This window comes from Stegodyphus dumicola, chromosome 7 (genome assembly GCF_044657685.1).
Source record: "Stegodyphus dumicola isolate Sdum_Otavi_A_Nest chromosome 7, ASM4465768v1".
NCBI lineage: Eukaryota > Metazoa > Arthropoda > Arachnida > Araneae > Eresidae > Stegodyphus > Stegodyphus dumicola.
The window spans coordinates 16,218,724-16,233,363 of record NC_140774.1 but is presented as its reverse complement, the minus strand read 5'-3'; the positions used below and the strand labels follow the sequence as shown (position 1 = coordinate 16,233,363).

General features: G+C 30.6%; 1 protein-coding gene across 1 annotated transcript in view; it reads left to right on the top strand.

Moving 5' to 3' along the window:
• Positions 1-7,579: 7,579 nt before the first annotated feature.
• LOC118184145 (protocadherin Fat 4-like) overlaps positions 7,580-14,640 on the top strand; it is a 517,728-nt gene continuing 510,667 nt past the window's right edge. Inside the window, exon 1 of the mRNA XM_085819903.1 lies at positions 7,580-7,710. The gene's annotated coding sequence lies outside the window, so the exon portion shown is untranslated. The remainder of the gene's footprint in view (positions 7,711-14,640) is intronic.

Below are 14,640 nucleotides of genomic sequence, written 5' to 3'. Positions count from 1 at the left end.
TTTTACATTCACTATATTATTTCTTTGAAAATTAGCTGCTCGAGCGGCCAGCCGCCTAAAAGAGTTACCATAAAAAAGTATGTGATGACATCACATACTTTCCAACTCGTGCCATTCCATAAATATATTTAATATTTCTAATAATGCATCTCGTGACTTAAATCAATTTTTATATAAATCAGTCAGATTAAAAAACTGGGAAATTATTTTTAGCAGCTGCGTTTATTGCTTTTCAATCACTTAGTTTGCTACTCAGTTACAGAAAGATTAAATCTGAATATTACATATCTTACGCTTTACTGAAAGAAAACATGATAGTACGTGGAGGTAATAAATATTCTATTTAATTCAGTGGCAGCACATCGTTTTCAAATAGCCTAATTTGTGGATTAAATACAAATAATTTAAATTTTGCCAAATGGCAGCAATCTAGTTCGCTGGAGGTAGAAATGTTTTATTTCGATCAGGGTTGCTAGCGCTTTCAAATCGCTGAGTTTGTTAAACAAAAATTGATTAAATTTGTAGAAGGTCTGATTATTTCATCGAAAAGAAATTCGAAATTCAGATTTCGTGCTTCGAGGTTTTTAAAGGGTGCATATTTAAAAGACATAAGTAATTCAACAAAAATTAGAAACATTACCATAAAAGATTTTGTAAAAATCACAAAGTGCTACACAAATGCACGAAAAATTGTCTCCTTTGTTTGAACGCTTCAAGCAGAACTTGTCAAGGGAAAAGTGTTTTGAAGCCCTTAAACTCAGTTAATTAATGAATTCAGAGGAATGAATACGTGTTCCGTTCCTCTGAGCCATTTGATACTTTATACCGTTTTTTGCAATTTATTAACCATAAATTTTAAAATGATATTTCAATTTAGTCTCAAATAGACTCAGATCTTTCCCCTACATGCATTCATACTCAAAGGAAACAAAAATACATAAAATAAACAGTGGTAGATACTAAAGAAAAAGTATAGATAACTCACTCGGTGTCCGCCGATAACATCGCGGCAAAAACATCGAGGTCGAAAACGTCGCGGAGAAAACAACGCAAGGCGAAAATTTCGTGGTACAAAACATTGTGGGAGAAAACATCGCAAAGAGAAAACATCGCAGTTCTAAAACATCGTTGGTACAAAACATCGTCGTCGAAAATAAAGCGGTTCAGAAACTTCGCAATTTAAAAACATCGTCATCGAAAATATCGTGGTAAAAAATAAAGTATCTACATATCATCGCATGACGATAACATCGCAGACATGCTTTTTTCAGGTTTTAATAACTGTAAATGGTTATTTCCATAATGATTTGTGAGTGCAAGATGTAAAGAAGGATAATTTTTACTTTCACATTTTTTTATTAACTAATAAATTTTTGCTGAAAAAGTAAGAAGGAAACTTAAGCATAGAAAATTAAATGCAACGTATAAATTATACTTTTCATGAAAAATTACCAGTAACAACTTTATAAAAAATGATTTATTAATGGCCTTTGTTAGTTAACAATGTCGGTTTAACATTCTATTAAGTGCTATAAGTTGCATTAATTTTCTATGCTTAAGTTTCCTTCTTATTTTCTCAGCAAAAATTTATTAGTTAATAAAAAATATAAAAGTAAAAATTATCCTTCTTTCCATCTTGCGCTCACAAATCATTATGGGAATATCCATTTACAGTTATTAAAACATGACAAAAGCATGTCTGCGGTGTTATTATCATGCGATAATTTGTAGATATTTTCAACGACGATATCTTTAAACTGCGAAGTTTTTGAACCCCTTTATTTTCGACCACGATGTTTTGTACCACGATCTTTTAGAACTGCGATGTTTTCTCTTTCCGATGTTTTGTAGCACGACGTTTTCGCCTTGCGTTGTTTTCTCCGCGACGTTTTCGTCCGCGATGTTTTTGCTGCGATGCTTTCGGCTGTAACCACTCTTACCTGGCTTAAAGGTCCTTACACGACCTTTATTTCCGCAATCGTTGGTTGTAGACATATAGTTTCAGTTACAGAAGTATTTAAATGACGAAAATATTCATATTTTGGCAGTTTCAAATTTTTACAGAAGTTAATTTTGGATAAATAACGAAATCTAACTTTTAATACGGTATCCTGTTTCCTATATTTGGGAAAATTTTATCCTCATTATGAAAAAATAAAAATACAAGAAGTTTGACTCCAGAACAGGAAAAATTTACCGGGAAATTTAATTTCAAGACTTGCAACTTTTGATGTCATTTTCAACTTGCCTTGAGGAAGTAAGTTTAAATAAAGGGCAGCCCAAAAAAAAAAGTGTATAATTTAATATACCGTACGAGGAAGTCATGCGCTCTCTACATTAGATTTTTTAACTTGGAATACCAACCTTAAAATGTGATATTAGTTCTGTCTCCATCATTTGAGAAATAATTCGAGATATTTCTGAAATAAAATGAGTGAAATTGTTTTTCTTTGTTCATCTTACACATGTCGTATATGAAATGCTTTTGATTCATCTATGATGATTTTAAACTAATCTGTGAATAACTGTAACGTAAATCACTCAGTAATTCAGTCAAACAAGATAAAAATCAAGAATAAATGAAAAAGTTATCATCATCAGAAAAAAAGAAGCTAGTATTTATTTTATGCTCTGAGATTACATGATAAATGGATATGCAAATTTATAAAAGAAAAAATGTTCTTTTGAAGAAAATTTAAGCACATGTAGCAAACGGGAGGAAGAGTATTTTATTTATTTAATTTTTTTCTCCTCTTTTTCGTTTTGGCTGATCTCGTTTAAAAAAATTTAATCTTTTCTACTGAGACAAGTAACTGAGTAAAATTAAACATGTTGAAAATCTCCTTTCTTTGAGGTGAAAAAAGAAATAATGGATATTCATCCATATGATATTTCACCAAGAAACTTTAAAAAATAAAATTAAATAATTTTGCGTCTTGAAGTCGCTACTTGATCATTCTCACTTTAGAAGTTTGTTATTTAAAAACGACAAGCATTCTTTTGCTTTTTGGAATTACATAATACAAGTTGACTCGATTTTCATTGAAACAAAAATTTAAATAACTTGAAGACAGCGGACAAAAAATATTTCCGCATGTTAAAAAAATAGGCAAGAGTCTTATTTGCTTTCACTTTCTTTTTTCTTGTTTTCCACTCATCTTAATTCAGTCACGGCGTTTCTTTTAAATAAGTAGTTTTCTTTTCAAAACTTAGTAAAAAGGTTTAAAAGGGAAAAGATAAAATTCCTAGCACTCAAACGCTTTTGTTTCTTAATTACACTAGCAATAAAATAAAAGGAAAAATTCAGAGAGAGAGACGGACATTTTCTTCTGAAGTTTTTAATTAATGCCTATCTTTTTGCTACAGTAATTTGATTGGAGAAAATTGGTTCGGCAGAATAAAAAAGTGCAATATCTGCCAGGCAATAGTTCAGGAACAAATTTTGAAGAAAACTGCTTTATTAAATTTTTTCTACAAGTAAAGTTCCTTTATTTAATATCGTAACTTGTAACAAGATTCGTTTTGATATCCTGGAGGAGCAAGCAGGATGGGAGAGAGGGAAGTCGATCCTTTTTTACAGCTTCACTTTACAAAACTCAAGTTACGGATAAAGTATTGTTCCATATGCCACAAAGACAACACAAAAGCTCTTCTCGAGAATGGGCAATATAGCTCAAGAAAATTTACAAGAAAAAAAATCTGAAAGCTTTCATATTTTACATTACGCCCAAAGGGTCGTTTCTTTAACGTTTTTTGCGTTATGTTTATTTACTAAATATCATGTTCTTCGCACTTAAACCATAAAATTCAATTCAACAGCAATATCACAAAATAATTTAAAGAAGAGCATATCTTTAAAATTTCTGATACAGACTCGCACGCTGGAGATAAAAATGTTTTTCTTTTCGTACAGTGTTGCCATTGCTCGCTTTGAAATCGTTGAGTTTGTTGATCAAAAGTCCGTTAATGTTTTACAAAATGCGAAATAGATAATAAAACAAAATACAAATTCTTTCTTCCAGATGCCTATTTTCGAGTAGAGGACAACGTTAGGACTACGTTATTTAAACTACTACTAGGACGTTACTAAAAACTACTACTAGGACGTTACTACTACTATTTAAACTACTACTAGGACGTTACTATTACCTAGGACTACTAAACTACTACTAGGAGGACTACGTTATTTAAAACTGGATGTCTCTATGTGCCGTCGTTTATTCACAGTGCGGGAAACATGCATACATTCGTGCAAATTATTCATTATTTAATTTCTTTAAATATAATGCAGGACTCTAATATTTGGTGGCAACAATTTGCAAAGTGAAATGCCGTTTATAGCGAACCAACGTAAAATGCCAAAACGAAATTAATAGCCTTTTGAGATAACGTTTCTTTGAGCTAAAAAAATAGTTTTTTAGATTTCTTAGCCTTTTTTTTTTTTTTTTTTTTTGTTTGTTTATAAATAACGATTTTATTTTTTAACTCGGTCTATATGTTTTCAAACTTTTCACATTGTTTTGCTTTTCTAATTTTGAATTAATTTTGCATACGGTTTGGTTTTTTCAAGAATTGCATTTTTATTTTTGCAAGTTTTGTTTTTGCACTCGTTCTACTCAATTTTTTTTTTAATTTGTCTATTATTTTGCAATGGTTTTGAATTTGTCTCTTTTCTGATGCTGCTGTGTTTGCACTCTAGGGATTGTACTGATAGAGACCCAAATTAGTTTGATCATTTATCTAAAGTTACTGGTTTTCTAAGTTTATTTTAATATTTTAATTTGTATTCTTGTCAGTTCAGAAACAGGTTATTTTATTTATTTATTTTTTCTTGCACCAACCCCTTGTTGACGATACAGGGGAAAATGTACGTTTCCTTTTCATTTTTGGTATGGTTTGGTTTTTCGTTTTGTCATGTTTTGCCCCCTTTTTTCCGATTTAAAAGCGAGTAGTGGCAATACTGGAATAAAACACCTTTACTTCCAGCGCGCGAGACTGTCAGTCTGAAATTCTAAAAATGTTCAGTTTTAAATATTTTATGATTTCGCTGTGGAATCGTGTTTTGTGTGGTGTAAATGCCAATAACATGATGTTTAATAAGTAAACGCAGAAAATATTAATGGCAAAAGAAAAATGTAAAGTCATCTCAATAAGAAAAGTGGACATTTATATTATGAACTGAGAAAAATCTGAAAAAAGAGAAAAATATATACCAGCACTTAACGCTGCATCGGAAATTCTAAACTTATACTGCTCAACTGCTATGCTTTAAAATTTTTGTAATTTTGATGCTGAATTGTATCTAGAGTAAAAGCAAACAAATTGATGCTTAATAGTAAAAAAGACGAAAAAAAATGGATTAGTAGGACTGGTAGAATGCGAACTCAGTGAGAGCGTAAAAAACCTTAACAAACCCTTTCAGGTGGCCCTTAAAATCTGAAACCTTTCAGGTTTTTTTTTATTAATAAAATATACAGAATGCAGAATATACTGCAATACAGAATATATATTGTTGCATGTTATCGGTTCGTAGTAGTTTGAATGCAGAAGTCCGATAATAAGTTAAAAAATTATTTTTATCGAAAGAAATGTTTCAGAATTCTGGAATTTTCCATAGAATGGTGTTCACAGTATGGCACAGCAGTTACACTTCAAACTACCAAGAGCGTTAAACACAACGCAATGCAAAGTGCACCTAAAGGAAAAGCTAATCCGATCTCACGCTGAACTCGCAACAATAACAACAACAGCTAACTATACAACTGAGAGCAAGTGCTCTCTCTTCGGCTTTAAATGGCTTTTAACCGGCCGCGAGATCTTTCTAGTACTTTCTGCTTCTCGAAATTACTGGAAAGCAATATGAGAGTAGAATTACTGTTTCAGGTAATATAGTGGTCAATTACATTTATTCAATTTCAACATATTACATTCATTCATTCAATTTTACATATTACGGTGATACAGGAACCGGATCAAAATGTTGTTAAATTATCGCCAAATTTGACGACAAAATAACTCGCCGAAACCATTGGCAGTATCTCGTCAAGTCACGGAGATACCCATTTACTCAATGTTAAATGCACGTGCCCTGTATTCTTGCTTTTCCGGCATAGCTTTCTCTTAAAATTTGTCTAGCGCTGCCTTACACAGAAAAATGCAATTTTATTTATGTTTCAACTAAAATTACTTATCAAAGTACAAAATTCGTAACAATATATACATTTCGAGCAGAAAGTATTTCTATTATGTTTTCATTCATTTGATGTATTTAATTTTTTTCATTCTTTCAGAATAAGGTTAAATTACATTTATGAAATTCTCTTTGCCGCATATCTTGATAAGTCCAGCAATCCTGCAGTTGTCAAAATTTGTAACCTGCCGGATAATCAGACATTTATTATACTGCCTCACCTTGGTATATGTCAATAATTGGTTCCATTTCTTTGGTGGTACACCAAAATGGAGATATCCTAAGGAACGTTTTCGAATAATAAATAAACAAAAAAATCAGTTTTTATAAAAATTTCTACCGTTATTATTATAACACTGTTTAATACTAAAATTCAAATGAAATGGTTGAAATATACACTGTACATAAATGGGGCGCTGCACGTGATACTATACATAAATATTTTCTGCTCTCCAGATCAAAAGCAGTTTTTCAACATGCTCTAAGGTCTCTTTTCTTCACTGGGTTATCGATTCACAACGCTAACCGATTTAATGGGTCTTAGGTTTTCACATTCGTGGATACTGTCGTATTCATCAAAGTGTGCAATAGCCAAATCCAGGATACGCATGCCATCTTAATACTTTTTAACAATTTCTGTTTTCACTTCCACAGTAATCCTAACAATCTTCTTCGTTGCTTGATTCTTCCTAAAATTCATTGTTAATTAATTTATAAAAAATTTCCTCGAGAAAACACAAAATAAATTGAAAATTCAGAGTAATAGTATGGGTTGTTTACTGAGTAATAGAAAAGGCGTACTAAAACTATTGGATAGTCGTAACATACTCTCAAAAGAGATGAACTAGTGTTGTGCACACAGTCATGATTCATTGAACTGGAGTCAATTTTCGTGCCCAAACAGGACGTAAATTAATTCGGATTATACCGATGTGCCATTGTATATGTATAGCGACAATTCTAATCGAAATAAAATCATGAATATTTAAACAGTTCAGCAACAACTTTTTCACTTTGCAAATCAAAATGAAAAGAGAGAAATAAAACTGAAATTGTAGGACCCAAAAAGGTCATTGTCCAGATATGCATAAATATTCCAAAATTTTAATATTTTATTCTCAACTACCAGAAACAGTTTGGATTACGTTAACTGTAAAAGATTTGAATTATATCACGGTTCTTCTTCACGTCGGAATTTGGGTCACGTTCAACGATCCAGCAAAACGACGTCACGAACGTGGGCGTGGCAAGGAATACTGAAGTTTTCTGCACCACAAAATTGAACTATAACAACAGGTGAACATTAAAAGATTAACATTTTCCGCAGAAACGGGTTGATGCGTGCTCATCATGAGTTGTTACTGAGTATTGGAAATAGCTTATAACACACCATTCATTTACTCCTGTGATTCCCAAAAGTGAAAGTGCCCTTTTTCTTGGATAATATTGGATTTTTTTTTTTGTGTGTGTGAATGGCAATATCCACAAATGTAGCCCAATTACACGTTTAGTTCTTAAAGGTAAATTAAGAATTTTTTATTATTGCGTTTACTTTTTTCAATATGTGTAATTTTTACTACGAATTTTATAATATGAAACTATATGTGTATTTTAAAGCTTTTTTATACGTTAGGTATATAATTTTATTGCCATAAAAGGATGTAATTATTGGCCGTAAAAGCTAATATTAAATTTTACTACAGCATTTTAGAATTCTTACGGACTTAATACCATTCGTTTACGTATATAATAAAGGAAGAAGAATTCCATTCAACAATTTTATTTAACAGTTTTCGAATTATAAATATTTAATAATCATTTTGTAATCTCCAGTTAAAAAAGGCTTATCAAATTATTTAATTTAATAGATATAACAAAACATTTATTATGCGAAGAACGTAACCATTACAGCTTCATGATGCATTTATTGAATAAATAAATTTTAAAGGATGTTTACGTACACTGTATGCCTATACATTTTAATTTAATTTGCAGCGCATAAATCTAATTTTTAGTTATTTCTATAGACTTGCAGCGTGTATATGTTATCTTTATATACTTTAACAGATTTGCAACGTACACAGTAGCCAGGATTGTTTTTTGGATACTTGTATTTTTCAGTTTTATTTACAAACATCAGTTACTAAATATTAGAGAAATGACTTTAATTTTTCCCCACATAATGTTGATCATCTAGTTTAAAATCTGCTAAACCTGCTTGTTTTAGAAGTAGTAATTTCAAACATGAACTTATATTAGTACTTTAGACAAACAATTTATATTTAATGAAAACATAAAAATAACGGGTCATTCAATATTTCTTGAATATCCTTTATTCAAAAGACTTATCATGTGCTCTTATATAGATCCAACTAATGTTTTCGTTTAAGAATATTCCCTTTATTTCATTTTTATATATTTTTATATATTTTATTTATTTTTATAAGTTCGGACACTATTTAGGAGTAATGGTGATTTCAGAACATTTATGTAATAAATATAAGCGAACATTTAGAGCTGTATCGTTAGGATCACTATATTACTTGATAGAACTTAAATGTATTTTATATTCCAAATTTTCTTGCAGATGATTTCAGATTTTCATGAAGAATATTTATATATTTATACCAATCTGTATTATTTTCAAGAAACACTAAATTTCATGTTAAAGAGGCAGAGTAACATCTCCAGACCACTATGCTTATATCTCCGTAAGTAATAATAGACAAAACATTTCTCGAATTCAATTATTAATTCGGCTCTTGCCATGCATTAATTCTTCTATCGGGACCAAATATATTAAATGTTGACTTTTTTGGGGGGGTGCAAATATAACATTGTTCCTAATATGATAAAACTTTTCTTACTGCAGATTTTATGAATTGCCAGGCGTAATATCCTTGTTTTCTTACTGATTACTATATCTACTACTACTATTCTACAACTGTATTTATTATGCCATAAATGAATCTTCTAAAAGCTTCAGAGTTAACTTTTATGGTGAATCGATTTTCTGAATCTACTGCATGTTTAACAATACTAAATTTTGGTTGTTGTTTGGTTTTTCGTGGAATAAATCGGCGATTCTTCGATGTTATCTTAGAATGTATCCAGATTTCAATGTCCTTTCAACGATTCCATGCAATTTCAAACTTTTTAAAACATCAAAGATAATTGAACGCTTTTACATGAAAGATGTTTTGGGTATTTTGAATACTTTTCTCATATTTAAAACGAATTATTAAATTTCTAACAAAACTGGTCGTTAATTTGTATCGTCTTGCCATATTCGCTTCAGGTTTAGAAATATTAATATATTTTGCTAAAGAAGTAGTAATTTCCAAATGCAGAAGATAATTTTTGTGGTATATTTTCACCTAAAATAAAAAAAAACTACAGCGAAAAACATTGTCCACCTAAAGATCCCCACAAAACTTTGGAGTGTTCGAAATATTATGTGAGTTACTGATCGACACTTTTACTAACAAACAACTATTAGTAAACTATTTTATTGCAAGAAATATTTTGATGACATTTATTTTACAACAATCGAGGCTTAACGTGAGAAAACTGAAAAAAAAATTAAATCTGTGATTTAATATTTAGTACAAGATTTGTGTAAAAGAATTTCAAAAATAAAAGTGTCCGAAAACAAATGTGAGCCACTGTAAATGCTACTGTTATATACTTTTATAGATTTGTAGCGTATGAATCTTACTTTTTACTTTAAGTATGTTTTTTTGGAAAAAAACAGCCTTTCGTTTATTCAGCCTAAAATCTTGTCAAACAGTTGGCGAATCCAGAGTCAATCTTATGCATGTAACTGATTCTTTTGAGTTTTACATCCCTGAAAAAGAAATCGATGAAAAAGCAATATTATTAAGAATGTTTTCGAATTAAACATCGTTTTATTTTTCGATTTCTTACAAACGTTTTGCTAGAATTGCCCAACTGCTATTTTAGTTTTTAAAACCGTTAGGCACCATGAGTTTTAAGGGCTTAGTTGCAATTTTTGGCAAATTATTGTATTTCTTGCTTTTTTGTTGAATTATTTAAATCGTTATTTATTTAAATAAACAGGGTTTATTTTGATGATATTTTATTCATCATAATTTATTTAAATAAATTGTAATTGTATTTGTAATTTATTTGTATAAAACTTTTCACTAGAAGCACTTCTTAAATTACATTTTTAAGCTGTGTTATCATTGAAACATATATATTATAAACATAAGGAAAGCAATAAACGTTTACGTTTAGGAAATTTAAAAAACAATTATTTAAAATAATGCAACAGGAAAAAAAGAACCAGTTTCTTTCCTTACACGCCGTTTTCTGAAATAGGATATTAAATATCTATTTAAAAATTTTGAATAAATTTAAATAATTTTAGAAAATGTAAAAAAATGAAAATAAAGAGCCAAAAAATAAATGTGGTTTTCTTTATGAAATTTTAAAAACTAATTTTGCTTTTCTCATTTTAAGTTACCAGAAACGATGACATTCTATAGAATATCTAAGCATTTTATAGAATGACTGGCATTTTTAGACAAAGTATGAAATATAGGAATTATTATATAGTTTCCTAGGCATTCTATGGAGCGAGAAATGCTACTAAGGCAAAGTATTAAAAAAGTCATCATAAGTCTGTTATATAAGGACGTGCATTCATCAGAAATACAAATTTATTTTGAAAAGATAATTAAATAGTCCCATTAAAAATGTTTTATTTAAAATACTTAAAGAAAAAGGAAAGTTGCACAAAAGAAACTTTATATCTTTCTTGTTAAAGAAAACGATGTATGAAGAATACGGAATCATGAAATGAATGTATTAAGTATGTGAAAGTATTAAATGCATAGATATTCTTTCATTATAGATACTACTATATAATGTATGAAATATATGGAATTATGGAATGAATGTATTAAATGTATGGATTATAAATGAACGCATTGAATGCATAGATATTCGAAATGAATCAGAGATGTATTTCATACTTCGTTCGTTTGTCATTTGGCATTTTTATAAAATAACTTAGGAAATGTATGAAATGTTAATTTTTCCGTAGTTTACTGGACAGTTTTCGGCATTTTACAAAATGCTTAGGTATTCTGTAGAATGGCGACTTTCATGCATTGCCGACAGCATATACATTAAAAAGCTAAGGGCCTGTTTTTTGTAATTGCGCAGTTCTTAAATTACGCATTTTCATTTTACACAAATTATTAACTATAAATTAAATTTGTAGTATTTCACTTCTTAATTTTAGAAAAATTATGTAAAGTTCATTAAGAAATAAATAATTAAATAACAAAATTGAAGTATGATTCTTAAATTAAAATCATTCTTACGCATCTTATAATATATAGAAATAAAAATGACCAAAATCAGTAGTAACATAAATCCAAGGAAAAACGAATTTATACTTTAATAAAAAAAGTCAGACAACCATTTTATTTCTTACGCAACTGTGCAAAAAAGTCTGTTGTCTTAAGAACAAAACTTATCCGAAGTTATAGCCATCAAGGTAGCGAAGCAAAAAACTTATCGAAAACTGCCACAATAGAACCAAAAAAATAACGCATTTGGAGTTCTTCTCTGTATATAATTTTTTCTTTCTTACTTTTTATTCTTTCTCAAATGACCCGTTGGTTTCTGAAACAAGTAACTTCCTTAGAAACGTCAGTATTTGTTTTCGATGTTTTCATTGTTATTGACAGCATTCTGTTAGTAGTGTGTAAGTAACAGAAATAAGCAATAGGTTGAAGAAGAAACTGTTCAGTTTTTCTTCCGATTCATTGAAACAAATTTAAAAGCTTGATAAATTATATTAGCAAAGTAAATTGATTATTTCGTAAATACAAATGGCGCAGTTGATCTATTTACTTATACTTAAACCTCGGTATTTAATGATCCTTTTACATCCTTTCGAAGTACACGGGCAAACGAAAGCAAAGAAATAGTACAGTAAAATAAATATAGTAATTTGTCAGTGGAGAAATACATCTTTGCAGATTCGATATTTTAGCTGAAGCATAGTTAAAAAAAATTGAAATAAGCTGCATATTTCCGTTTTATTATTATTTTTTTTTTAGTTTTAAAAGTAAAAATAATCTTAAATTAGTAGCCTGTTTCGTGAAATAATTCATGTAATTCACATCAATAATACCTACTATGTTTAAAAAAAATTCATAAAACATTTAGACATGGACCTCCAGTTTTGTCAAAGGCGCCTGCTCGAACCAGAACAAAAACCAAAAACCTCTGTACCATAAGTAATGCGTGACGTTAGAAAGACCTTTCATTATTTAAAATAATGCTGAAACTGCTCATAAAAATTATAAGTTAGACCTATTATAAATTAACTGATTTCAAACTATTTCAGTTGAATTCATTATCCAGATAAAATTAAATCTCATGTGGCCTTAAAAGCTCTTGTTTACAAATATGAAATCAGAGCAGTAAATTTGGATAAATTATTACAGCAAAATTAAACGGAAGGGCACTTTCAGCAGTTAAAGTGTTTAGTCAATACTCAGAAAATATACATATACCCTCTCCTGGGAATGGATTAATGGTCAACGGTGATGATTCCTCTGCGATGTGGTACAGTTTGAAGGACCCCCAGCTATAGTCAAGGCCAATAATAGGAGTAAACAGTGTAATGGCAGTCATCGGTTTAGGGCAAAGCAATGTTTTTTGCAGTCAGGCTTATTTTAATACAATATCAGCAATGGCAGTAATCGGTTTAGGGCAGTGCAATGTTTTTCGCAATCAGGCTGTTATTATTAATACAGCATCAGGCTACCACTGACTACGTTGCTTATGTTTATGAAGTAGAGGAACAGGATTATGAGAAATCATATTAGGATGGCTTTGAGAATCCTAAAATTTAATTTAATTTGAAAAATTTAATCTAATTTGAAAAATTTAGTAACCTAGACTTTGACATTGCGAACATAGGTGGCAATAAAACGCAGCATGCAATCCCAACATTTGCCAAGGCTGGTAATGCATGGGTGGTGTGGTGGTGTATTTAATTATGGCAGAGCACACGAGGGCTATCTGCCTAAGGGTACGGATGTCTTCGCGGAGGAATTTCTAAGGAAAACTGGCTCGTACACACGTTACACATGGGGGAAAACCACGAAAACGCAGATGCAGCCAGCCCGTTCGCGGTATTCGAACCTCGGGCCGAAGTACCGGTATTCAGCGACTTTACCGCTCTGCCGCTGGTGGGCCGTAAACGTGACTTAAATTGAAGTAACTTAATTCCTCTTAGTATTTTTTAAAAAATCCATCAGGAACAACACTGTAATCAATTAGCAAAAAAAAATATTATTTCCAATTAATTCAATCCAGGCAATAATTCCTTTTGGCTACATAAATAAAATGAAATACAGAAGATTCAAACCAAAAGGAAAACTCTGCAAGCAACAGAAGAGTAAGTATTATTAGAAAATGAAGAAACTAAGCCATAAATAGCATTAAACAACAACATGTACAAGAAAACTTGAACAATATCATTCAGTTCATAGTCGCGTAAATACGTCAATCGGTTAGAACGTTTTGTTTTTATAGTTTGATTGTATCTGATAGTAATTTTCCCATCGTTCCGTAATAAACAAACTTCATATGTTGTTAGATAAGGTACAGTTAATCCTCCACCCAATTAATATACTACCGGTAGATAAGGAGATGATTCTAAAGTTTATTAAGCAAAAATTTTTAAAAACAAAATCTGAAAGGATTCGGGTTTTAAAGTAGCAACAAGGAGATTTTTAAACCCTCATATATATATATATATATAATATTGCGCGGAATAAGCGGTATACGTTGTCGTCGGAAAAGCAAACGTTCGACAGCATGATAGTTTTAGCGTTATAAGCGTGCATTCGTTATTTGAAATGTGATACACCTCAAAAGTGATTCGACTCAAAAATGAGGCTAAGTTATATACGTCATTTGAAAAGTGATAGAACGTGAAAGTCATTTGAAGCAAAAGTGTGGGTGAGTTACGGTTTTAATTGGCCAAACGCATGCAATTTAAAAGCGGGGACAAATTATAAGTATTAAAAAAGATATTCGTTATCGTCCAAAAAATAAACATTCGACAGCATGATTTTTTTAGCGTTATAAGCGTATGTGTGCTATTTGAAAAGTGATACGTCTCAAAAGTAAGGATAAGTTACAAACGTTATTTGAAAAGGTTTAGAGACACTAGATATTTTTGGAAGCAGGCAAAATGAAAAATGAGCAACCGCCTTCGCCGGGAATCGAATCGTGGACCTCTGGAATACGCGTCCAGCGTGCAGACCACCGCACGACGAAGGCATGCGAAGAACGCAGGAGAAATACCTCATAAACTATGCACCGCAAAAGTGAGGATAAGTTACAAGCGCTATATGAGATAATATAAGAGTCATCTGAAATGTGATTGGAAGCAA